Genomic DNA, 24345 nt, shown 5'->3' on the forward strand with positions numbered 1-24345 from the left:
AGTAAACCATTGATATACATTACATTTTATTTACAAGCTGAAAGAGCGAACATATGCTCAGCTCAAAGGAGATATGCCATGTTTGTTTAGAGTATAAATTAAAAATTACAAAGCCAAAAATTGAGAAATTCTTTTTACATGTTTTTGAAAGTGTTGCACATAACAGTGTCACCTAGTCTTTGCAGAGTAAGCTACGATGTTCCTTCACTGTTAATAATTATAAAAATATTTGGAAGTTGTCATATAAATACTAACAATATTAACAAGATGCCTCAGCATGTATATATTTGATACACTTGCTTATAGCACATGGAATTACAGCTTACATTGTTCACTCATGCTTTTGAAGTAATCAGGCTTATTCAAAAAAATGTTTCAGACTTATGCATAAATAAACAAACTTTGTTTACATTAAACTAATACTTACTTCTGTTCATTATATTTTATATTGAAATAGTGTCAACAATTTGTTATGGAAGGACATTTACAATTTTGGGGGAAATTTTATGTCTTTGATAAACATACCAAATTCCTTCTTTTAATACCAATGTATTCCTGTTAGGCTAACTTAAGTGTCCACATAGATTTTGTCATAGGATCATCAATGTGTGTCATACAAATAATAAAAATGAAATGTCCTTCCGTAACAGAATTTTGTTTTATTTTTTTCTAAATATGTGAGAAAAAATCGCACAAATAATTTTTAAAAAGGAAAATGACTATAGCATATGAAACTACATAGTTTTTCTGAACAAAATAGCACAAAGTTTTATGGCGATTAAAAGGTTTATGAATTTCAATACTTGTGGCAAACAATATCATGGCCTGACCCATCTACATTCTTAGGTTTTAGCAACTCACAATCAGATTGTCATCCTTCAGCATCTACCTCGTGTTACACTACAAAATAGCCGGCCGGTGTGGCCCAGTGGTTCTAGGCGCTACAGTCTGGAACCGCGCGATCTCTCCGGTCGCAGGTTCGAATCCTGCCTCATTCATGGATGTGTGTGATGTCCTTGGGTTAGTTAGGTTTAAGTAGTTCTAAGTTCTAGGGAACTGATGACCTCAGATGCTAGCCCCCTGTGGGTTCGGGGGTAAGAATAGGCCTGCGGTATTCCTGCCTGTTGTAAGAGGTGACTAAAAGGAGTCTCAAACGTTTCGGCCCTTCTGTGCTGGTCCCCTGTCGGGTTTGACCTCCATATCTCAAAGTTCTTCTGAAGAGTGAGCCGATTGGGGAAGGATGCTTTACTTGGTGCATTGTGTCCATCTTGCGTTGAGACCTTTCGCCAGCTTATTCGTCGTTGCCTTGCAGTCCTGCCCGCTCTCCATCTCTTGGGCATGGATACGTTCCTGCGTGCATTTTCCGCCATGCAATGTGCAGTGCCACTTTCTGCACTGACGACGAACATGGACTACTTGTCACCTAATATCCAGCACGGTAGCCAGTCTGTTGTGGTGGGGCCGCCATGTACCCTGTTGGTTGTAGCCTCCTGACAACACAGGGATCACTCTGCTGATGCCTGCACCGTTAACTCCCCAAGGATTAGATGTCTATCTCCCTGGGTCATCGGGACTCCCGGCAACGGCCATCCTGCCAGGTGGCCCTTGCTGAGGCTGGGTGGCACCCGTGGGGAGGCCTCTTGGTCGGAGTGGGTGGCATCAGGGCGGATGACCCGCAATTAAGTGTGCTAAATCATCTCTTTCTGGTGGCCAGCTGCCAGCAGTCTCTAAGAGTTCTCGGGCTCAATTTAATGCTCAGAAATACGATCCGAAAACGTTCCCCTACCTGGCCACACCGTGGGAGGAGGGTAAGTCTCAGGATGGCAGTGACAGTTATTCGCCCCGTTTCCTTGTTTGTACGAGAGCTGATGGGGAGTCTTCCGTGCCCACAAAGCCTCAGTTCTTCATAGAGCATTTAGAAGACAAGTTTGGGGAGGTGGAGGGCTTGTCCAAAATGCGCTCTGGGACAGTTTTGATAAAAACGGCGTCCTCTGCCCAGTCACGACGGTTACTTGCTTGTGACAAATTGGGGGATGTTCCCGTTACCATCACACTCCATAAGAGTTTAAATATGGTCCAGGGTATTATTTTCCATAGGGACCTACTTCTGCAGTCTGATGACGAGCTGCACGCCAACTAAGAGCGTCAAGGTGTTCATTTCATCCGGCGCGTTCATTGGGGTCCGAAGGATAATCAGGTTGCTTATGGTGCTGTCATCGTGGCCTTCGAGGGTGATAAATTACTGTAGAAGGTCAAGGTGATCGTCTACCGGTGTGATGTCAAGCCCTATATCCCTCCCCCGATGCGGTGCTTCAAGTGCTGGATGTTTGGCCATATGTCTTCCTGCTGTACTTCCAGCCTCAAATGTCGAGATTGCGGATGCCCATCACGTCTCAATACTCCATGTTCCCTGCCTCCCATCTGTGTAAACTGTGGAGAGCATCATTCACCTTGCTCGCCAGACTGTAGGATCTTACAGAAAGAGTGAAAAATCATAGAATATAAGACCCTGGACCGACTGACCTATACTGAGGCTAAGAGGAAATATGATTGACTACATCCTGTGAGAATGACGTCTTCATACGCCGCTGCAGTAACAACCATGCTATCCCCATCAGTTCAGCGACTTCCAGCCAGATTGCCAAGCTGTACAACTCCGCATGCCCCCTTGCCCGTGGGGGGGCACTACCCACCCTGTTGCTCCTGCGCCACCTACCTCGGGAGCAACACTCCCCCACCCTTCCCCGCTTCTAAGCTGGAGAAGCGTCCAACTTCTTCAGCTACTCTCACTCGCAAGGGGTCCCTTGGGTCCCTCCCTTCCCAGGTTTCCACAAGCGGGAAGGATGACACGCGACAGTGGCATAAGTTCCCAAAAGCAGCTGGTCATAGGGCTTTGCAATCCTCCTCCATCCCTGAGACTGAATTGGTGAGGCCTCCCAGCCGGTGAAACCCAAGGAGCAGCAAGAGAAGTCCAAGTGAAAGACCTCTAAGCCCAAGGTACTTGCGGTAGCACCCACCCCACCACAACCTTCGAGCTCTGCATCCGAGGAAGAGGTGGAGCTCCTGGCGTCCACTGAGGACCTCGATCTCACCGGTCCCTCAGACACAATGGATAGCACTTGCACAGGTGCTCAATCGGTGGCAGCAGGTGACCCATCTACATCTACTCTACATCCATACTCCGCAAGCCACCTGACGGTGTGTGGCGGAGGGTACCTTGAGTACCTCTATCGGTTCTCCCTTCTATTCCAGTTTCGTATTGTTCGTGGAAAGGATTGTTGGTATGCCTCTGTGTGGGCTCTAATATCTCTGATTTTATCCTCATGGTCTCTTCGCAAGATATACGTAGGAGGGAGCAATATACTGCTTGACTCCTCGGTGAAGGTATGTTCTCGAAACCGAGCTACTGAGTGTCTCTCTTGCAGACTCTTCCACTGGAGTTTATCTATCATCTCCGTAATGCTTTTGCGATAACTAAATGATCCTGTAATGAAGCGCGCTGCTCTCCATTGGATCTTCTCTATCTCTTCTGTCAACCCTATCTGGTACGGATCCCAGCGGCGTAATCTGCCTCCCCAGTCCCTTCATGCCTTTCTCAGCCATGGACAATATCATCCTCCAGTGGAACTGCAGCAGTTTTTTCCACCATCTTGCTGAGCTCTGACAACTTCTCAGCCTTCACCCTTTCCTCTGCATTGCTCTTCAAGAAACTTGGTCCGGCAATGCGAACCCCCGCCCTCCGTGGCTATCGGGGTTACTGTAGGAACCAGGCAGCTTATGAAAGGGTATCTGGTGGCATCTGCATCTACGTCCTACTCTCCCTTCACAGCGAGTCTGTCACTCTATAAAAACCTTTAGAGGCTGTCGCTGTTTGGGTGTGGATGCCACATGCTGTTACTGTCTGCAGTCTGTATCTTCCACAGGATGGTGATGTCCTGCAGCATGTCCTGGCTGCGCTGATAGTCCAAATGCCGCCCCCTTTTCTGTTACTGGGCGACTTCAGCGCCCATAACCCTCTGTGGGGTGGATCAGTGGCAACAGGCCGAGGTGCCACCGTTGAGCATGTTTTGGCACAGTTCGACCTTTCCCTTTTAAATGATGGTGCCTTCACACATTTCAGTGTGGCGCATGGCAGGTACTCGGCAATCGACCTTTCGATTTGCAGCCCTAGCCTCTTACTGTGTGTCCAATGGAGGGCGCACGACGACTTGTGCGGTAGTGACCACTTTCTTATCTTTCTGTCACTGCCACAGCGTCCTTCTTCTGGGCGCACCTGCAGATGGGCCATGAATAAGGCTGACTGGGACTTGTTCTCCTCCGTTGTCGCTATTGTGCCTTTGTCCAATGACGCCATTGATGTGGTGGTTCACTCTGTCACCACCGGCATAATTAATGCCACAGAATCTGCTATTCCCTGTTCTTCTGGGTCCCCTCGGGTGAGGACCGTGCCTTGGTGGTTGCCTGAGATTGCTGAGGCGATGAGAGATTGCAGGTGGGCACTCACAAGCGACATCCCTCATTAGCACACCTCATCGCCTTTAACGGCTTCGTGCGCGAGCCCGCCACCTCATTCGCCAACACAAGCAGGAATGCTGGGAATGGTATGTCTCCACCATTGGCCTCCGTACTTCTCCATCGCAGGTATGGGGGCCAAGATTCGGCGACTCTATGGCTGTCGAACCCCCGTCAGTGTCCCTGTGCTATCGCTGAAAGGGGCAGTTTGTACTGACTCTGACATAATTGCAAACCGCATAGCAGACCATTTTGCTCTCAGTTCTGCTTCTGTGAATTACCCACTGGCCTTCCGCTCTATTAAAGAGCGATTGGAATGTCGGAGCTTTTCATTTCACACGCGCCATCCTGAATCCTACAATGTTCCATTCAGTGAATGGGAATTCCAAAGTGCCCTAGCCGCTTGCCCTGATACAGCTCCTGGGCCAGATCACATCCACTGTCAGGTGCTCAAACACCTCTCAGTGCACTGCCAGCGACGCCTCCTTGACCTTTACAACCGTATCTGGGTCGAGGGTGAGATTCCGTCGCAATGGCAGGAAAGCATTGTTATCCCCGTTTTGAAACCTGGCAAGAACCCATTGGAGGTGGACAGCTACTACCCCATTAGCCTCACCAGCGTTCTTTGCAAGTTGCTTGAATGCATGGTGAGCCGGTGGTTTGAGTTTGGTACTGTGTCTTGGGGCCTTCTGGCTCCGTCTCAGGGTGGGTTCCGTAAGGGCCGCTCTGCCGCTGACAATCTGGTGAGCCCGCCGTCAGCACCTTGTCGCTGGTTTTTTTGACATGCGGAAGGCATACGATACAACATGGCGACATCACATCCTCTCTACGCTTCATGGTTGGGGTCTTTGGGGTCCGCTGCCGATTTTCATACGAAATTTTCTGTCGCATCGTACCTTCTGCATGCAAGTTGCGGCCTCCTATAGTTCCCCCCGGGTTCAGGTGAACGGGGTGCCACAGGGATCTGTCTTAAGTGTCTGCCTGTTTTTAATTGCAGTTAATGGGCTTGCTGCGGCGGTGGGAACGTCTGTCTCAGCTTCCTTTGTTGCTGACGACTTCTGCCTCTACTATAGCTTCATTGAATTGCAGCTGCTGAACGTCAGCTGCAGGGCGCTATCCGCAAGATGCAGTCTTGGGCTGTAGCACATGGCTTCCAGTTTTCGGCTGCCAAGACCTGCGTTATGCATTTCTGCCGGCGACGCACTGCTCACCCTGAGCCACAGCTTTATCCTGACGGCGAACCTCTTGCTGTGGTGGAGACACATCGGTTTTTGATGCCTGGTTGACGTGGCTCCCTCATATTCGGCAGCTTAAACAGATCTATTGGCGGCATCTTAATGCTCTGCGATGCTTGAGCCACACCAGCTGGGGAGCCGACCGATCTACCGTCTTACGGCTCTACCAGGCTTTAATTCAGTCCCGTCTGGATTATGGGAGCCTGGTGTATGGTTCAGCATCCCCTTCTGCATTGTGGGTGCTGGACCCCATCTTTCACAGCGGGATCTGACTTGTCACTGGAGCTTTCCAGACCAGCCCTGTGAACAGCATCCTTGTGGACCCAGGTGTCCCTCCACTGCGGTTACGGCGCCAACGTTTACTGGCTGCTTATGCTACACATGTTTGTAGCATTCCCGTTCATCCTAATTATCGTCTCCTGTTCCCTCAGTTGGTCGTCCATCTCCCAGAACGTTGGGCCCGGTTGGGTTGTATGAGCGCGATCCTATTCAGAGAGCTTCTCCTCGGGCTTGGGGTTTTCCCTCTTCCACCTCCTTTCCAGGCCCCTCTGCCTACACGCCTGTGGTGTGTGCCCCACCCATGCCTTTGGCTCGAATTGGCACAGGGCCTGAAGGACTCAGTCCCTCCTGAGGCCTTCCGTCGCCGCTTTCTTTCCATCCTTGCCACGTATGAGGGCTCTGGCGTTGTTTACACTGACTGTTCGATGGTTGTTGGTCGTGTCGGTTATGCTCTCACTCTAGGGGACCATTACGAACAACTCTCATTGCCGGCTGGCTGCAATGTTTTTACTGCTGAGCTGGTTGCCATCTTTCATGCCCTTGGGTATATCTGCTCATGCTCAGGTGAGTCCTTCACTATCTGTAGCAACTCCCTGAGTGGTTTCCGAGCTGTTGACCAGTGTTTTCCTGTTCGTCTGGTGATGGCTATCCATGAGTCCCTCCATACTCTTTTCCGTTGTGGCCACTCTGTGGTTTTTGTGTGGACCCCAGGCCATGTTGGGGTACTGGGCAATGAACATGTTGACCGCCTGGCCAAACAGGCCACCAGTAAACCATCTCTGGACATTGGCCTCCTGGAGACTGATTTGCGAGCTGTCTTACGCTGCAAAGTTTTTGAACTTTGGGACACTGAATGGTGCGCCCTACCTTCACAAAACAAACTTCGGGCCATCAAGGAGGCTACCGGTGCATGGCGCTCCTCCTTGCGGGTCTCTCGCAAGGAGTCTGTTGTCCTCTGCCGGCTGTGCATTGGGCACACCTAGATGATGCACGGCCAGTTATTGCGCCATGAGGACCCACCTCTATGTCGCTGCGGATCCATTTTGACGGTGTCCCTTTTTAGCTGTGCTCAGGCAGACGTTTGCGATAATCTAAGTGTTTGTCATTTCTTTGTTTTGAGTCTGGCCTTTGGCCTACGATTTTAGACTGGGTTATTATTTAGTGTGTTTCTAGGTGGTTGGCTTTTCCTTTTTTGTCTCTGTGTTCGGCCAATCACCATCACACTCTGTATGATTTTAATTCCTTTTGTCTCGTCTCTGTCTGCATCATTCTTGTCCTGTGTCATCTGTTGTCATGTCCATTGTTCGTTTTTATTCTGTGTGGGTGTTTGAAGTTTTGGAAAAAGGGACTGATGACCATAGCAGTCTGGTCCCTTTAATCCCACAAACCAACCAACCAGCCTCAGATGTTAAGCCCCATAGTGCTACAAAACAGTCCATCATAACAACTACATTACAAAAAATAATAGAGATGTAAAGAAGTCAGTTAATCCTGTCAAGGTACTGTTAAAAATAAGTGTAAGAATTATTTAGTTGCCACCCAGATTCCCCCATCCCACATTGCCAGAACATTTTTCCAGTCAGTGTATTGATATGCAACATGTATAGGTCTGCATATTATGTATCAAAATAATCACTGGGTATTTGTCAATTATGTAGTACAGATTTTTTTTAATTTACGCTTCAATTTCAACTATTTGTAGTGAAAAGTGTGTTAAATATAGAATGAAAGTAGACTTTGTACCACAGATCTATTTGTTACCACAACCATTATTTGGTATTCAGTCATTGACCTCACTGGCTTATGTCAAAGACCTCTGCCTATGTTAAAGATCAGTCTCTCACCACAGCTAAGATTTTGAGGAGGTAACGCTTATAACACTAAAAACAAGATAAGCAATACACAATATAGAATTTTTTCTTGAAAATTGGGATATAGAATGCACTGATTCCACAAATGAAAAAATGTGTGCGCTGCTACTCAAAAATCTTGCTGTCCCAGGTGATTATTCAGCATTTTGTCTTCAATCCGATCAATTCCGTTCCCCCTTTGGAAAGGTAGTGCTACAGAACTGTGGCACAGGCTACAGTCTTCTGGTTGTCCATCTTCATCAGTCTACCTGACACCAATTGTTAGAAAGAAAAAGTGTTTTGCTCCAGCAACATGGCAGTGGCACTGCTCGGTGTTGAGGTCCAGACTAACACTGGAGAGCAGGGACGGGCCGGTGAGCGGTCACAGAGGTCCGTAAGTCGCAGCCCAGAAGCAGAGTTTGAGGCAAAGACTCGAGGGCTTTGTCAGTAGAACTCATAGTGATGGCTGACGACCCATGGCAGTCACTACACATGGCCCTGCTGTGCTGAATGTGATATGCTTGGCAGGGCCTGCATTCAATTGGTGGTTATTGGCACTGAATTTATGGAACGATTGTCTTTGTGGTCCACCACAAACCATCTGAAACAGAACAACAGCCACAGTTTCTGGGGTAATCGGTGCCATGTGTCGAAAGTGCTGAAGTTGGCCGAGCTGGAGTGGCTTCTCAAATGCTTGCTCCAGGGTACTGACACCCAGAATGGTGTCACAGAAGTCTTGCTGCTGCCAAGGGAAACTGATCAAGCAGGTGTCATGGCTGGCTGTGGTCGATGACTGTGGCTTATGGTACGATTTTGGCAGTCCACCTTCTGCTGCAGTTCATCCCATTACAGTTGTTTCTCCCTTGGCATACTGTATCTGTGGGCTTTGTCATCAAAACATTCATTTGTTTAGTGCTTTCTGTGTCCCTTCAGTGAGTGTTTATAGCATTGCATGCTATCCAGGATAAAATTATAGAGAGAAGTGAATAAATGCATTAACATAAAAAGTGTGGTATTAAAATGGTGTAATGGTGTTGTCAGTAATTTGGAATGCAGTAAATGGTTTTATGTGCATACATGGTATTCAGCTGGAAGCAATGACACTATCAGTAAGCCAACTTTGTCAGCCATATTTAATCGTTGTGGAATATGTGACATCTTATTTATGGATATTTTATATTTGGGGCATCTATGGGAATATGGGGATGTTGGATGGGAACATTCATGTTATTAACACCTTCAAAACATTGATAATTTGAAAATATCAGATTGCAGAGGAAAGCAACAGTTGTCAGCGGTGATGTTGAAATGTTTCTTCTTCTCTGTTGTAACGGAGACTTCTTAGCATCAGGCAAAGTCACACTTGTGTCCATGGCCAAAGTTGGCGCACACTTAGCACTGAGTAGTACATGAGACAAATTGTGCTAGGCAGTTCTCTTAAGACTTCCTCTGAAAAGTTTATCACTTGATGCAAATTATTTCTGTGCACATACTGGTCAAGCTGAATAACAGTCACCCACTTCGCTTCTCACTTTTACCTGTGACATAGGGTTAAAATAGTGACTTCATCTACACCACTAATCAGTGCTCTGTAGCAATCCAGGTGCATTCAAAAGACTCTCAAATCCAACCACTATACTGGAAAACAAGCACCGCAAACAGACACTACACCATCTCCAGATGGTTTATAATGTCTCTTCCATACATGAGACAGGATAGCAATCTAAAATTGAAAGATACCAGGACACTTGCAGAAACACCACAAGTTTCCACTAGAACAAGTGGAGTTTATAGGCATCAGTTAATCCCAGCCAAGTCTATCACTTTTATCCAACACCTCCTCCAGCTAGTTAATGCCTCCAGGCTTTGTTCAGGGGTGCCTTTTTATTCGACAAGTACTCACTCACTAACGTGCAACACTCTCAAAGAAAAACAACAAAGTTCCTAAGCTGTAGCGACAGCCGCACATGAGAACAGCTTTTGAGTACTTTGTAGGCTTTCTGTATTGGAAAGGTAATCTCAGACATTGTAAAGAATGACCACTTTAAAAACACAACCTCCATCCCCACGAGGGGTGCAAGCTGACTCTGATTTCATGAGCTACCAAAATTACCCATGAAATTATTTTAATCTCCAGACCTTCCAACCAGTCAGCTTCCAGAGCAGGAAGTATGCACCTCAGTTGGTCATTTCCTACTAACATACATAGTACTTGCTTTAAGGTGCTGCTTCCTGCCAGTACCTGTACCTCCAGCAGCCAAAATTCCAGTACAACCAACACACATACAGAACTACACACACTATCCTAGTTTCCAGAACTATTAGTTCCTTCCTTATGGTTGTTTGATTACTGTTTGGTTGGTTGGTTGGTTGATTTGGGAAAGGGGACCAAACAACGAGGTCATTGGGCGCATCAGATTAGGGGAGGATGGGGAAGGAAGTCAGCCGTGCCCTTTCAAAGCAACCATCCTTGCATTTGCCTGAAGTAATTTAGGGATATCACAGGAAACCTAAATCAGGCTGGCCGGACATGGGTTTGAACCGTTGTCCTCCCGAATGCCAGTCTAGTGAGCTAACTACTGTGCTGCCTTGCTCAGTCCTCCCTGTTGGAGGAGGGAGTGAGGGATAGATTGGGTAACATTAAAGAAGGGAAGGCGGGCCAGTCAGAAGTGGAAGAGAGGAGACGAAGACTTCTAAATATATTTTTAATTTTTTTTTACATATGCCCATGATCATAACTTTTTAATTTCATTTCACACTTCCTGTAGTTCATTATTTACATCTTTTTGTAATGCTGTGAGGACTATTTAAATAAGCATCAGTCCTGTATCCACGTGTTGTTTCTGTTGGGCATTGTCTTCTTAGACTGTTTCTAGGTCATTTTAATGATAAATATCTGATTCGATCAACCAGCGATGTTCAACTTTCCTGTCTCTAGCTTCCTTTCCAGGATTTATTAACCACATTCTTTGGAAAACAGTGCTCTTTGTTTCTGTGTATCTTTGCACATTTTCCACTGGAGCAAAATTTTGCAGTTCATCCGTAAGGAACAAAACTGTTAAAGATGAGGCCTTAGGTGTGAGAAAAATGACGATCATTTGTTAGCATAGAGCCAGTTATCACTTTGCTTGTTGAGTCACCATCCACACTTGAATATTAGATAAAAAGTAATTCAGTGTGTTTAGAGGTTTGTATTAAGTAAATTCATGTGAGCACCAAAACATTGTTATAGTGTAAGTGCTTCAAAGGAAAGATGTATCAAAAAACTTACTGACCAGTAGTCACCTTCAAAAGCCAAAATGTTTAGTGCTACCAATAGACACATAAAAAGTATAAGTGATATTAGTTCCTTGCTCAGGAGGAGGAAGAGATGGAGTAGAGAAGGTTAAAAAAGATGTCTGTTAATTAAAGATAGGGGTATTTGATATGGCAGATTGGAGAAAGAAAATTTAATGTAATATTACTTAATTCCAGGAACGTCTTTGAAATATACAGTAACTATAGATAGAAAGTTGGCTGAAACCAGTTGTTAATAGCAATGAAATTCTACATTTTGGTAGGAATGTATATCGCAAAGACAGGTTGAATGCTTGTGGTGGGGGCATGGTTTTTCTTTTTTTAAAAAAAGTGATATGTAATGTTTCTGGTACAGAATGCAAATGTGAAATAACTTGGGTGAAGATAAGTGTTACAGGTGGATCAAACATCGTCATCAGATGCTTTTATGGACATCATGCCTCAAGAGCAGTAGAGGCAGAATTTTTTAGGAGAAAGCTTGAAAAGGTTTTACATGAATTTTGTGTTCATGTTACAGTATTAGATGAGATTTCAACGTACCAGCTATAGCCTTGGAGACTTCAGTGATTAAAGTAGGTTGTAGGTACAGGAAATCGTGAAATTTTTCTGAAGGCCTTATCTGTAAATTGCATTGTGCAGCCAGTCAGGGAATCAATTCATGAAAATATATTAGAACTCCTTGTTAACAATAAGCTCTAAATTTTCAACTTGGGATAGAACATGGGATCAGTGATTATAAGGCCCTTACAGAAGCCCTGAATGTAGTTGAATGTATGAAAGGGAAACAGGAAGATATTTTGCTTAATAGGTGTCACAAGAAAGATTTCAGTTTACCTGAGTGGTCAACATGGAAATTTTACCTCCAGCACTGCTGGTGTTGAGCATCAATGGACAAGTTCGAGAGTATTCTCCAATATACTTTGTACAGGTATATGATGAGCAGATTTGGTGTGGTTGGGAAAGACCCACCGTGGTTCAGCAGCCATGTTAGGAATTTGCTACAAAAGCAAGGAATGTTTCACTGCAAATGTTAATGTAGCCAAAGCCTCATGGATGAACAAAAACTGAATGAAGCCGAAATTAGTGGAAGGAGGCTCACGCTTGAAGCGTTCAACAAATTCGAAAGTAAACATCTACCTGCCAACTTGAAGGAAAAACCTAAAGTTTTGGTTGTATGTTAAATCAGTTAACAGATTCAAGGTATCTGTCCAGGCACTGTGACCTTAGTGGCATAGACGTGGGATGGCAGCAAGAATGCCAGAATATTAAATGCCTCGATCCAAAATTGTTTCACTGAGGAAGATCATACTGTGGTTCCTCCTCTAAATCATCAGACAAATGTGAAAACGATAGATAATTATATAAGACATCATGTGGTAGAAGAGAAACTGAAATTGACTGACAGATGAAACACCACTGGACTTGCTGGAATACTAATAAGGTTTTACGTAGAGTATACGAAAGAACTAGTTCCAACATGTTCCTCTTATTGCAGCAGTGTGCTGTAGCAATGAAGCATTCCTAGCAATTGGTAAAATGTGCAGGTCATTCCTATTTTCAAGAAATGTCATCAGATATATGTGCAAACTGTAGGCCTATATTTTGACATTTGCCTTGTTGAATTATGGAACATGTTTTATGCTTGCTTATTACAAAATTTCTGGAGACTGAAATCTCCTCTTTATAAATCAACAAGGGTTCAAAAAACAGTGATCATGTGAAATCCAGTTCACTCTGTTTGTCAACGAAACCCAGAAAACAATAGAAAACAGCTCCTACCAAGGTTGATGCCATGTTCCTTGACTTCCATGTGGTGTTCGATAACAGTTCCACGCTGCCGCCTAATGAAAAAAGTGCAGGCATATGGAATACCAGACCAGTCGTATAATTGAAGAGTTTAAAGCAATCAGAAGACAGTTTGTCATCCCTAATGGAGAGGAATCTTTGGATGTGAAAGTAGCTCTGGGCGTTCCCCAAGGGACCGTTAAATGACAATTACTTTCCATGGTATATACTGGAGAGCCAAAGAAACTGGTATACCTGCCTAATATCATGTAGGGCCCCCGCGAGCTCACAGGAGTGCTGAAAAATGACTTGGCATGGACTTGACTAATCGCTGAAGTAGTGGTGGAGGGCATTGACACAGTGAATCCTGTGGGGCTGTCCATAAATCCATAAGAGTGCAAGTGAGTGGAGATCTCTTCTAAATAGCATGTTGCAAGGCATCCCAAATATGCTCAATAATGTTCATTTCTCGGGAGTTTCATGGCCAGTTGAAGTGTTTAAATTCAGATGAGTGTTCCTGGGGCCACTCTGTAGCAATTGTGGATGTGTGGGGTGTCACATTGTCCTGCTGGAATTGCTCAAGTCCGTCGGAATGCACAGTGGACACGAATGGATGCAGGTGATGAGACAGGATGCTTACGTACATGTCACCTAGACGTATCAGGGGTCCCATATCACTCCAAATGCACACGCCCCACACTATTACAGAGCCTCCAGCAGCTTGAAAAGTTTCCTGCTGACATGCAGGGTCCATGGTTTCATGAGCTTGTCTCCATACCTGTACACGTCCATCTGCTCGATACAATTTACACGATTACACGAGACTCGCCCGACCAGGCGACATGTTTCCTGTCATCAACAGTCCAAATTTGGTTTTGAGGGGCCCAGGTGTCGTGCTGTCATCAAGGGTACAGGAGTGGGCATTCGGCTCTGAAAGCCCATATCGATGGTTCTGTTGAATTGTTCACATGCTGATACTTGTTGATGGCCCAGCATTAAAATCTGCAGCAGTTTGCGGAAGATTCACACTTCTGTAGCGTTGAACGATTCTCATCAGTCGTCGTTGGTCCCATTCTTGCAGGATCTTTTTCCGGCCACAAAAGTGTCGGAGATTTTATGTTGTACCATATTCCTGACATTCAAGATCCACTCATGAAATGGTCATGCGGGAAAATCCCCACTTCATCGCTATCTTGGAGATGCTGTCCCCCATCGCTCATGCACCGACTGTAACACCACGTTCAAACTCACTTAAATCTTGATAACCTGCCATTGTAGCAGCAGTAACCAATCTAACAACCGCGCCAGGCACTTGCTGTCTTACCTAGGTGTTGCCAACTGCAGCACCATATTCTGCCTGTGTACTATCTCTATATTTGAATAAACATGCCTCTAATAATTTCTTTGGTGCTTCAGTGTATAATTGACTTGTAAATATAATTGACATAATGGACAATGTTGGTAGTTCTGTGAAGCTCTTAGCAGATGATGCCATTGTATACAGAAAAGCCGTAACATAAGAAATTTCTTGCAGGATGAAGGGAGACCTAGGGAGGATCAGTGCTTGGTGCAGTGATTGGCAAGTAACCCTCAACATAAACAGAGTCATATATTGTGCATAAATAATCAGAGCGCAGGATTACATAATTGGAGACCAATCACAGGAAGCAATCACATCTGTGAAATATCTTGGAAGAATTGCACAAATGATTTAAAGTGGAACAACCACATAAAACTAATTGAAGATATGCAGGTGCTAGTCTGAGGTTCATTGGAAGAATCCTCAGAAACCATCGACCACTCACAAAGGAGACAGCTTATAAAATCCGTGTTCGACCAGTGCTTGAATATTGATCGTCAGTCTGGGATCTGTACCAGATTGAACTGATGAAGTAAATAGGACTTCCAAAGATGAGAGCAGTGTGTTTCCTTACAGAGTCATTTAATAGGCGCAAACGTGTCATGGAGATGGACATTCAACACGAGTAGGAGTCGCTGTAAGAGAGGTGTTCTGTTACACGGTGTTGTTTAGTGTTAAGAGTTCCGAGAACAAATGTTCATAGAAGAGTAGACCAATTTATTCCTTTCTTCTGTGTATTTCTCGTGAAAAGATCATGAAGGTATAACTAAAGTATATGAGCTCACATGGAGGCTTGCCAAAAATGGTTCTTCTTGCAAACAGGATAGTCGGATGAGTGACATTGATACACACAGTACCCTCTGTTACACTGTAAGGTGGTTTTTGCAGTTTAGACATAGATGTAAATACTTAAAAAATATATTTAAAAACAGAAGTATAAACTGAAACAAAATTGAAATAAAAGTATATTAAAAAGGTGCTTGGTTGGCTCAGTCGGTAGAGCAGTTGCCTGTGAAAGGCAGAGGTCCCGAGTTTGAGTCTTGATCTGGCACACAGTTTTAACCTGATAGGAAGTTTCATATCAGTGCGCACGTAGCTGCTGATGAAAATTTAATTATGGAAACATCCTCCAGGGTGTGGCTAAGACTTGACTTTGCATTCTTTGATCGAGGAGTGCTAGTCTTGCAAGTTTCGCAGAAGAGCTTCTGTGAAGTTTGGAAGGTAGGATCTGAGATGTGGTGGAAGTAAAGCTGTGAGGATGGGTTGTGCGTCAATCTTAGGTAGGATGGATTGTGAATCATTCTTGGGTGGCACAGTCTGCAGAGCACCTACCTGCAAATGCCAGGAAGTTCACACCCTTCAGCCTTTATGTGATGGTCCCCTCCATTTTTCAGAATTTTCCCGAAGAGCGAGCCAATTGGGGAAGGGTGCCTTACATGGTGCATTGTGTCTATCGTACATTGAGATCTTTAGCCCGCTTTCTCGTCATGGCATTGCAATTCCGCTCATCCTCGAATCTCTTGAGTGAGGACACCTTCCTGAGTGCGTTTTCCTCCACCCACTATACAGTGTCGTTTTCTGCACCGACGATGACCATGGAATTCTTTTCACCACACATCCAGCATGGTAGCCAGTCTGTTGTGGTGGGGCAACCATGTACCCTGTTGGTTGTAGCCCGCCAAACTACACAGGGATCGTTCTGCTGATGCCTGCGCTGTTAACTTCCCACATATGCCAAAGAGTAGATGCCTGTCACCCTGGGGTATAGGGACTCCCGGCATTGGCCATCCTGCCAGGTGGCCTTTGTTGTGGCTGGTGGCACCTGTGGGGAGGGCACCTGGACCGACTGACCTACTCTGAGGCCAAGAGGAAATTTGAGCGTCTACATCCTTTGGCTATGATCTCCTCTTATGCTGCTCCTACGAGAACAGCTGTATAGCCCCATCAGTTCTGCGAGTTCCAGTCAGCTCTCAGAGCAGGAAGAAGACTACTCCTGCTCTCTTGACGATGGGGGGGGGGGGGGGGGGGGGCTGTTGCTCCCGCCCCACTTACCTAAGGAGCACTGTCCCCCAAACCCCAAACCATCGGGGACACCAGTCCCCACTTCTCAGCCAGAGAAGCGTAAGTCTTCTTCGGCTCCTCTCGCTACGAAGGAGTCCCTTGGGTCACTCCCTTCCAAGGTTTCTGCTAGTGGGAAAGGTGACACACGCCAGAGGCCGAAGTGCCCAGAAGCAGCTGGTCATAGGGCTTCACGATCGTCCTCAGTCCCGGAGACTGAATCATTGAAGCCCTGCCAGCCAGAGAAACCCAAGGATCAGTAAGAGAAATCCAGAAAGAAGACCCCCAAGGCCAAGGGAAGTGCAGTGGCACCCACACCACTGCTGCCTACAAGCTCTGCGTCTGAGGATGAGGTGACTATTCTGGCGTCCACTGAGGACTTAGATTTCGCCAGACCCTCAGACACAATGGATATACTCTATTCAGGAAATAAGTCAGTGGCAGTAGGCGACCCTGGTGCGTAGACTGCCTCATTGAGTGTTTCATGCCTTCCCAGTCTCACGATCATGTCATGCTCCAGTGGAATTGCAGCAGTTTTTTCTACCACCTGGCTGAGCTACAGCAACTGTTAAACTTTACACCTCTTTTCTGCATTGCCCTCCAGGAAACTGAGTTCACGGCAATGCGAACCCCTGCCCTTCGCAGCTCCAGGGGATATTACAAGAACTGCAGCAACTATAATAGTGTGTCAGGTGGAGTTTGTGTTCATGTCCTGAACTTGGTATGTAGTGAACCTGTGTCCCTTCAAACTCCTCTCGAAGCGGAAGCTGTCAGTATATGGACGACACAGGAAATAACTGTCTGCAACGGATGGTGTGGTACCCCTGAACGTATTGGCTGCAGTGATTGATAGATTCCCTAAACCTGTTCTACTTTTCTGCGGCGGAAAACGCGATCCCACGTTCTCTAGGGTGCCCCCGGTGAAAGACAGTCCCTTGGTGGTCACCGGAAGTCGCTGAGGCAATTAAAGAGCGTCAGCGAGCTCTACAGCGACGTAAGTGGCACCTTCCCTAGAGCACCTAACAGCCTTTACGCAGTTCTGTGCCCGCGTTCGCCTGCTTATAAAATGACGGAAACAGGGATGTTGGGAGGAGTGCGTGTCGACCATTGAGTGCTATACATCACCTTCCCAAGTCTGGATGTAGGTCAGACATCTTTTTGGGTACCAGACAGACAGGTGTCCCTGGCATTAACATCAATGGTGTTCTCTATACTGACGCAAACGCGATTGTCGAGCACTTTGCTCGAGCCTCTGCATCAGAGAATTATCCCCCAACCTTTTGCACCCTCAAATACTGGATGGAAAGGAAAGTCCTCTTTCACTACATGCCACAGTGAACCCCATAACGCCACATTTACAGAGTGTGAGCTCCTCAGCGCCCTTGCACATTGCCCCGACACAGCTCTTGGGCCGGATCGGATCCACAAACAGATGATTAAACAACTCTTGTCTGACTACAAGCGACATCTCCTCCTCATCTTCAACCGGATCTGGTGTGATGGCATTTTTCCATTGCAATGGCTAGAGAGCACCATCATTCCGGTGCTCTGACCTGGTCAAAACCCGCTTGATGTGGATAGCTATTGGTCCATCAGCCTCACCAACGTTCTCTGTAAGCTGCTGGAACGTATGGTGTGTTGGCGGTTGGGTTCGGTCCTGGAGTCACGTGCCTACTGGCTCCATGTCAGGGCAGCTTCTGCCACGGTCGCTCTATCACTGATAGTCTTGTGTCCCTCAAGTCTGCCATCCGAACAGGCTTTTCCAGACACAAACATCTGGTTGCCATCTTTTTTGACTTACGTAAAGCTTACAACACGACCTGGTGACATCATATCCTTGCCACATTGTATGAGTGTGGTCTCTGGGGCCTGCTCCCGATTCTTATTCAAAACTTCCTGTCGCTCTGTACTTTCCATGTCAGTGTTGGTGCCTCCCATAGTTCCCCCCGTATTTAGGAGAATGGCATTCCGTAGGGCTCCGTATTGAGCATATCTCTGTTTTGAATGGCCATTAACGGCCTAGCAGCAGCTGTAGGGCCATCGGTCTCCCCTTCTCTGTATGCGGATGACTTCTGCATTTCGTATTGCTTCTCCAGTACTGGTGTTGCTGAGCGGCACATACAGGGAGCTGTTCATAAGGCGCAGTCATGGGCTCTAGCCCATGGCTTCCAGTTTTCAGCCGCGAAGTTGTTTGTCATGCACTTCTATCGGCATCGTACCATTCATCCGGAACCTGAACTTTATCTTAATGACGATTCACTCACTGTAGTGGAGACGTATTGATTCTTGGGACTGCTTTTAGATGCCCGATTGATTTGGCTACCTCAGCTTTGTCAGCTTAAGCGAGAGTGCTTGCAGCATCTCAGTTCTCTCCACTGACTGAGCAACACTAACTGGGGTGCAGATCGCTCTACGCTGCTGCAGCACAGAGCCCTTGTTCAATCCCTCCTTGGCTTTTGGAGTCTGGTTCATGGTTTGGCGGCACCCTCAGCATTGCGTTTACTCGACCCATTGCACCACTGTGGTGTTTGCCTAGTGACGGGAGCATGTAGAATTAATCCGGTGACCAGTGTCCTGGTGGAGGCCGGAGTCCCGCCATTGCGGATCCGATGTGCACAACTGCTTGCCAGCTATGTTGCACACATTTGCAGTTCTCCTGAGCATCCGAATTACCGTCTCTTCTTCCCACCCACGGCAGTTCATCTTCGGCATCGGCAACCCAGGTCAGGGCTCACGATTGCGGTTTGCGTGCGATCTCTTCTCTCCGAAATGGAGTCCGCCCCATTACCACCTCTACTTGAGGTCAATTCACGTACACCTCCATGGTGTACACCTCGGCCGAAGCTTTGTCTGCACCTTGCCCTAAGGACTCCGTTAACCCCATTGCTCTCCGCTGTCACTTCCTCTTGTTTCTTGACGTGTTCGGGGGCTCTGAAGTTGTTTACATCGATGGCAGATTGTAATGTTGGCTTCGCCTATGTGTACAGAGGCCATATTGAACAGCTTTCCTTGCCCGCTGGCTGCAGTGTATTCACTGCAGAGCTTTTGGCCGTATCTCGTGCACTTCAGTACATCTGTTCCTGTTCTGGTGAGTCATTTCTTCTGTGTTCTGACTCCCTGAGCAGCTTACAAGCCATCGACCAGTGCTACCCTTGTCATCCTTTGGCAGTGAACATTCAGGAGTCCATATCTGCCCTAGAACAGTCCACTCGTTCAGTGGTGTTTGTGTGGTCCGCAGGACACGTTGGAAACCCAGGCGACGAACTTGCTGACAGACTGGCCTAACAGGCTATGATGAAACCACTCCCAGAGATGGGCATCTCTGAAACTGACCTGCGTTCTGTCTTACGCCACAAGGTTTTTCAGCTTTGGGAGACAGTGTGGCATAACAGTATACACAACAAACTGTGTGTCATTAAGGAGACTGCGAATGTGTGGAGATCGTCCCTGCCAGCTTCTCCCAGGGAATTAGTTGTCCTTTGTTGGCTCTGAATTGGCTGTACGCAGCTCACACATGGTTACCTCCTCCGTCGCGAGGACCCATCTCAGTGTCGCTGTGGCTCCCAAATGACAGTCGTCCACCTCTTGCTGGACTGCCCACTTTTAGCCACTCTGTGGGGGACTTTTAACTTTCCCAGCATCCTACCTTCAGTGTTGGGTGACAATACCTCAACAGCAGCTTTAGTTTTATGTTTTATTCATGAGGGTGGGTTTTATCATTTGATTTGAGTTTTAGCGCACGTTCTTCGTCTGTGTCCTCCACCCTAGGGCTTTTAGGGTGAAGGTTTTAATGTGTTGCAGAGTGGCTGGCTTCTCCTTTTTTATTCTCTTGGTCAGCCACTCATGGTAACCTGCTTTCTTGTTTTTAATCTCTTCTCCCTGTTTCTTGAGTCTCTCTCTGGTTTTCTGTCCTGTTTTGTCCATTGTAGTGTTTGTTGTCCTCCTGTCGTTCTTCTGGTTCTTCCTCTCTCCTGTTATTGTGCCGTATGCCTTCTTTGTTTTCTTCTTTCTCTTGGGTAATTGTTCTACTGGGAACAAGGGACCAGTGACCTTGCATTTTGGTCCCCCCCCCCCCCCCCCTCCCCACTTTTAAACCAACCAACCATGAAGTTTCATATTGGGCCACACTCCGCTGCAGAGTGACAATTTCATTCAAAAAATATTGTCAGCGCTAGGCCAAACACCTGTCTCAAGAACGGCCAAAAATGCAAGTAATATATGTGAACAGTGTTCAGATACTAGTTTTTGATTATGAACATAAGCTTCAATGTTGCACTTATTTCATATATAAAATAAAAAGTACAATGTTTCAATTAAATAAAAAGCAATCAAGCATTTGATTCTGGAACATAATACAGTTGGACCTTGATAATCCAGCACATTTTGGGATTCGACAGTGCTGGATCGTCAAATATATGCTGGATTATTAAGGTCATTTTTAGAAACTTTGTGTAAAAAAGGGGTATAAGCAAAATCTATTGTTTTAATGTACAAAAACAAGTATTGGTTATTTATTAAATATAACAGAGATTACAGTATAAAAATTACAAGTATGTATTACTTTTGTGTAAAAACAAAATTGAATTAAAATTTGAATACTGTAGTGTTCCATTATATGAGTTGAAGGCTCAGAGATTTAGAAATGTTCAGTTTACATAAAACAGTGGAAATTTTAGGATGATATAATGACAATATTATCAAAAGGAAAGTTGCTACTCACTGTGTCTTGGAGATGCTGAGTCACAGATTGGCACAACAAAAAGAATGCTAAACAGGCATTCATCAGGACAGACAGAAAAAAAACCCACACACACACACACACACACACACACACACACACACACACACACAAGACTACAGTCTCTTGATCTACTATCTTGGAACAATGAAACTGAAATTTTGTTTTAGAAATTAATACATTGCTATGTATTTCTGAGGTGCTTCAACAATTTTTGTTGAAGCAGGTGTCCTTCTTCAACTTCTGTGTGTGTGTGTGTGTGTGTGTGTGTGTGTTTTCTGATGAAGACGTGTTTGGGCTAAAGCTTTGTTTGTCAGTTATTTTGTTGTTTTATCTGTGACTCAGTATCTTCACTATGTGGTGAGTAGCACCTTTCCTTTTCACAATGTTGTCAGTATACGTAAATAATTTTTGTATGCCACTTATGAAGTAAAATAAGCACCGTTGATTTGAAAAGATCAAGAGCAAGCTAATTATTAAAAATTGTTACCATAAATGTGGTCCACTCAGATTAGAATCACTGTCCTTAGGGATAGTACAGACATCTGACATTGTCAAGGGCATGGACACATGTTGGATTGGTTTCTACCACTGATAGTTTAGATAGAGTTTTCTTCTCGACTCTCTGGAACATTGTAGAAATGCCAACTTATTTCTTGGATTGAGCTCAATTGTATAAAAGTAATTTTGTATGATGTGCAGTTTCAAAAATTCAGAGGTGTTGTATTGTTGGCTACTCTCAGCGAATTTCACAAAAGTGTTTAATGTTTCTGAAGCCTCAGGCCAAGAGGTGTGAATTGTAGGCATTTCTTCTTCATCACTCCCAATTTCTGGTGCCTCCTGTGGGTTTAATACTTTGTAATACCACATTGTCAGTCTGCCCTTCTTTAATAGCTAAATTTCTGTCAAGAACAATCCTTTTGTCAACTACGTCCGCTGAAGACACACGTAGTTCAGTATTGGATGCAGAATTTGTCACTTGTGCGACTTCAGGGTGATCAGTTGTCGACTCATTATCATTTAATTACTTTCCATCTTTGCTTCTTCAACCAGTTTATGCCATACTTTTCTCCAGGCCCTGTACAATATTGCATGTTTCACAGAGGTCCAAGCAGTTGCAGCTGTGAATGTTTTTAATGTTAAAATTGCATTGGAACTCTTTGACATTGCAATCTGAACTTAGCAGATTTTGCACAAACATTCCTCTGTCCTAGCACTTGAAATATTGTATGATCCCTTGGCCCACAAATTGAATTAGTGACATAACACTGGCGGGAAGATACGAGCAGAAAATATTACCTGACAGAATCTCCGATTCTGGAGATTGAGCTCCTGCTTCACAGCATGTGCTATATGGATCCTTCCCACGCCAACACTAGCAGGTGGGAACTTCCGCTGCAATACATCCTAGGTTCTAGTAACCCTCCTGGCCTCAACCTTCATTAGTCACTGTCCTCACCCATCCAGCTCCTTCCCTGTTCCCATTCCACCCAGTCTTTTTATTTCTCTCCTTTTCAGCTGCTTCGCCCCCGCCCCCCTCCCCTGCCCCCAGTCTAATGTGGAGTACTTCGCTGTCCATCACCGCCACCATACTATCCCTTCCCCTCCGTGCTCCAGCCTCGTCCTTACCCCCAGCCAGTCGCCACTCCCATCATGCACTGGTGCTGCTGCTGACAGTGTGGTTTCAGTTGCTGAGACTGCAGACTGTGCATGAGTTGCGTGTGTGTGTGTGTGTGTGTGTGTGTGTGTGTGTGTGTGTGTGTGTGTGTGTGTATTGTCGATGAAGGTCTTAATGGCCAAAAGCTATAATTGTGAGAGTCTTTTTGTGGTGCCTATCTGCAACCCAGCATTTCTGCTATATAGTGAGTAGCAGTTTTCCTTCTCGTAGTATTGTTACATTCCATCCTGGATTTTCCAATGTTTGATTTCTCCCCGTCTTGTTGAAATGAAGAAAACGGTACCAAGTAGTATCTTGCCATTGCTTACAGTATGTATTAATGGTAAATGAATTTTAGAAAATTGATTGGTGTAATGAAAGGATGCTAAATATTTGCGCATAATGTACGTTAACAATTTTGTAAAGGTAGGCAGAAGCTGTCACACCAAATTACATTCTTGTCAAATGAGAGATTTTGAAGTTGCTTATATGATTTTTATGGCTATTGAGATTAATGAGAGTCTTCTTGCGATCATTACATCACAAATATTTCCATGACAACTTATTGTCTCTCTGTCTCTGGGATGTGGGGAATCATTCCCATTCTCTTTTCGACTATCTGCTTTTATTCTTTCTCTTGAGATGCCCATACCAAATTAAGTATTATATGTCAGTGGCTAACTGTCCCTTTTCCCCCATTTAATGTCTTAAGTTATCATTGTGCACATTATCCGTCTTAGAGATGCCCCAATTTCTATTTCGAAAATAATTTTGAGTGTGTAATCATTTTTGTTGCCTCTGTACAACTCATTTGTGATGCATGTATGTTAATTCCATCCAAAATTGCCTAGTAGATAACTTGTTATGTTCCATGCTGTACCTGTGCTTCAGAACACAGAATTCATTTTTACAGACTCATTAGAAACAATTATCACTATTAGATATTCCAGGAATTAAATTACAGAAAGTACTTACCAACTGCCAGTGTATTAGATAAAAATGGACAAAGAGTTTACTTTGCTGTAATGATTTCTGTAAGTAATATTGGAGTGGAAATTTATTTGTTTGTTTGTATATTTGCAACTTGTGCCATTACAATGTTTTTTGCAACACTAAATATATGTATATTTGTGTGTGTGTGTGTGTGTGTGTGTGTGTGTGTGTGTGTGTGTGTGTGTGGGTGGGTGGATGGGTAGTAATGTAATGTAATAATCATTTTGTATGATGATGATGATAGAAGGATGATGATGATAGAAGGGGGCCGCCAATCTTCACGTCCCCAACCGATGTGTCAACAGTGTCACATGCCCTCTCTTCATGAGACACTGCAGAAAGGTTTGGTATTTCACCCAGGACATTGGCACCAAGTCTTTACGCCACCACCTCTCCTCCACTTGCCAGCCAGATACTGGCAGTGAAAATTTTTACCCCACCAGGGTTCGACCCAGCTTACCTCTGGATCGGGTGCCACCGTACGAGCGTATGTTAGTGACCTTGGTCACGGAGGCGGGTTGTGAAATTTTATTGAGAGAGAATTTTTATTAATAGCTCGTGAGACATTTCCTAATTTAATG

At 45.3% G+C, this 24345-nt stretch overlaps 1 protein-coding gene across 1 annotated transcript in view; it reads left to right on the plus strand.

Moving 5' to 3' along the window:
* Nucleotides 1–24345, plus strand: part of LOC124625810 (transmembrane emp24 domain-containing protein 2) — a 38792-nt gene that overhangs the window by 13802 nt on the left and 645 nt on the right. The window lies entirely within an intron of this gene.

This window comes from Schistocerca americana, chromosome 8, assembly GCF_021461395.2.
Source record: "Schistocerca americana isolate TAMUIC-IGC-003095 chromosome 8, iqSchAmer2.1, whole genome shotgun sequence".
NCBI lineage: Eukaryota > Metazoa > Arthropoda > Insecta > Orthoptera > Acrididae > Schistocerca > Schistocerca americana.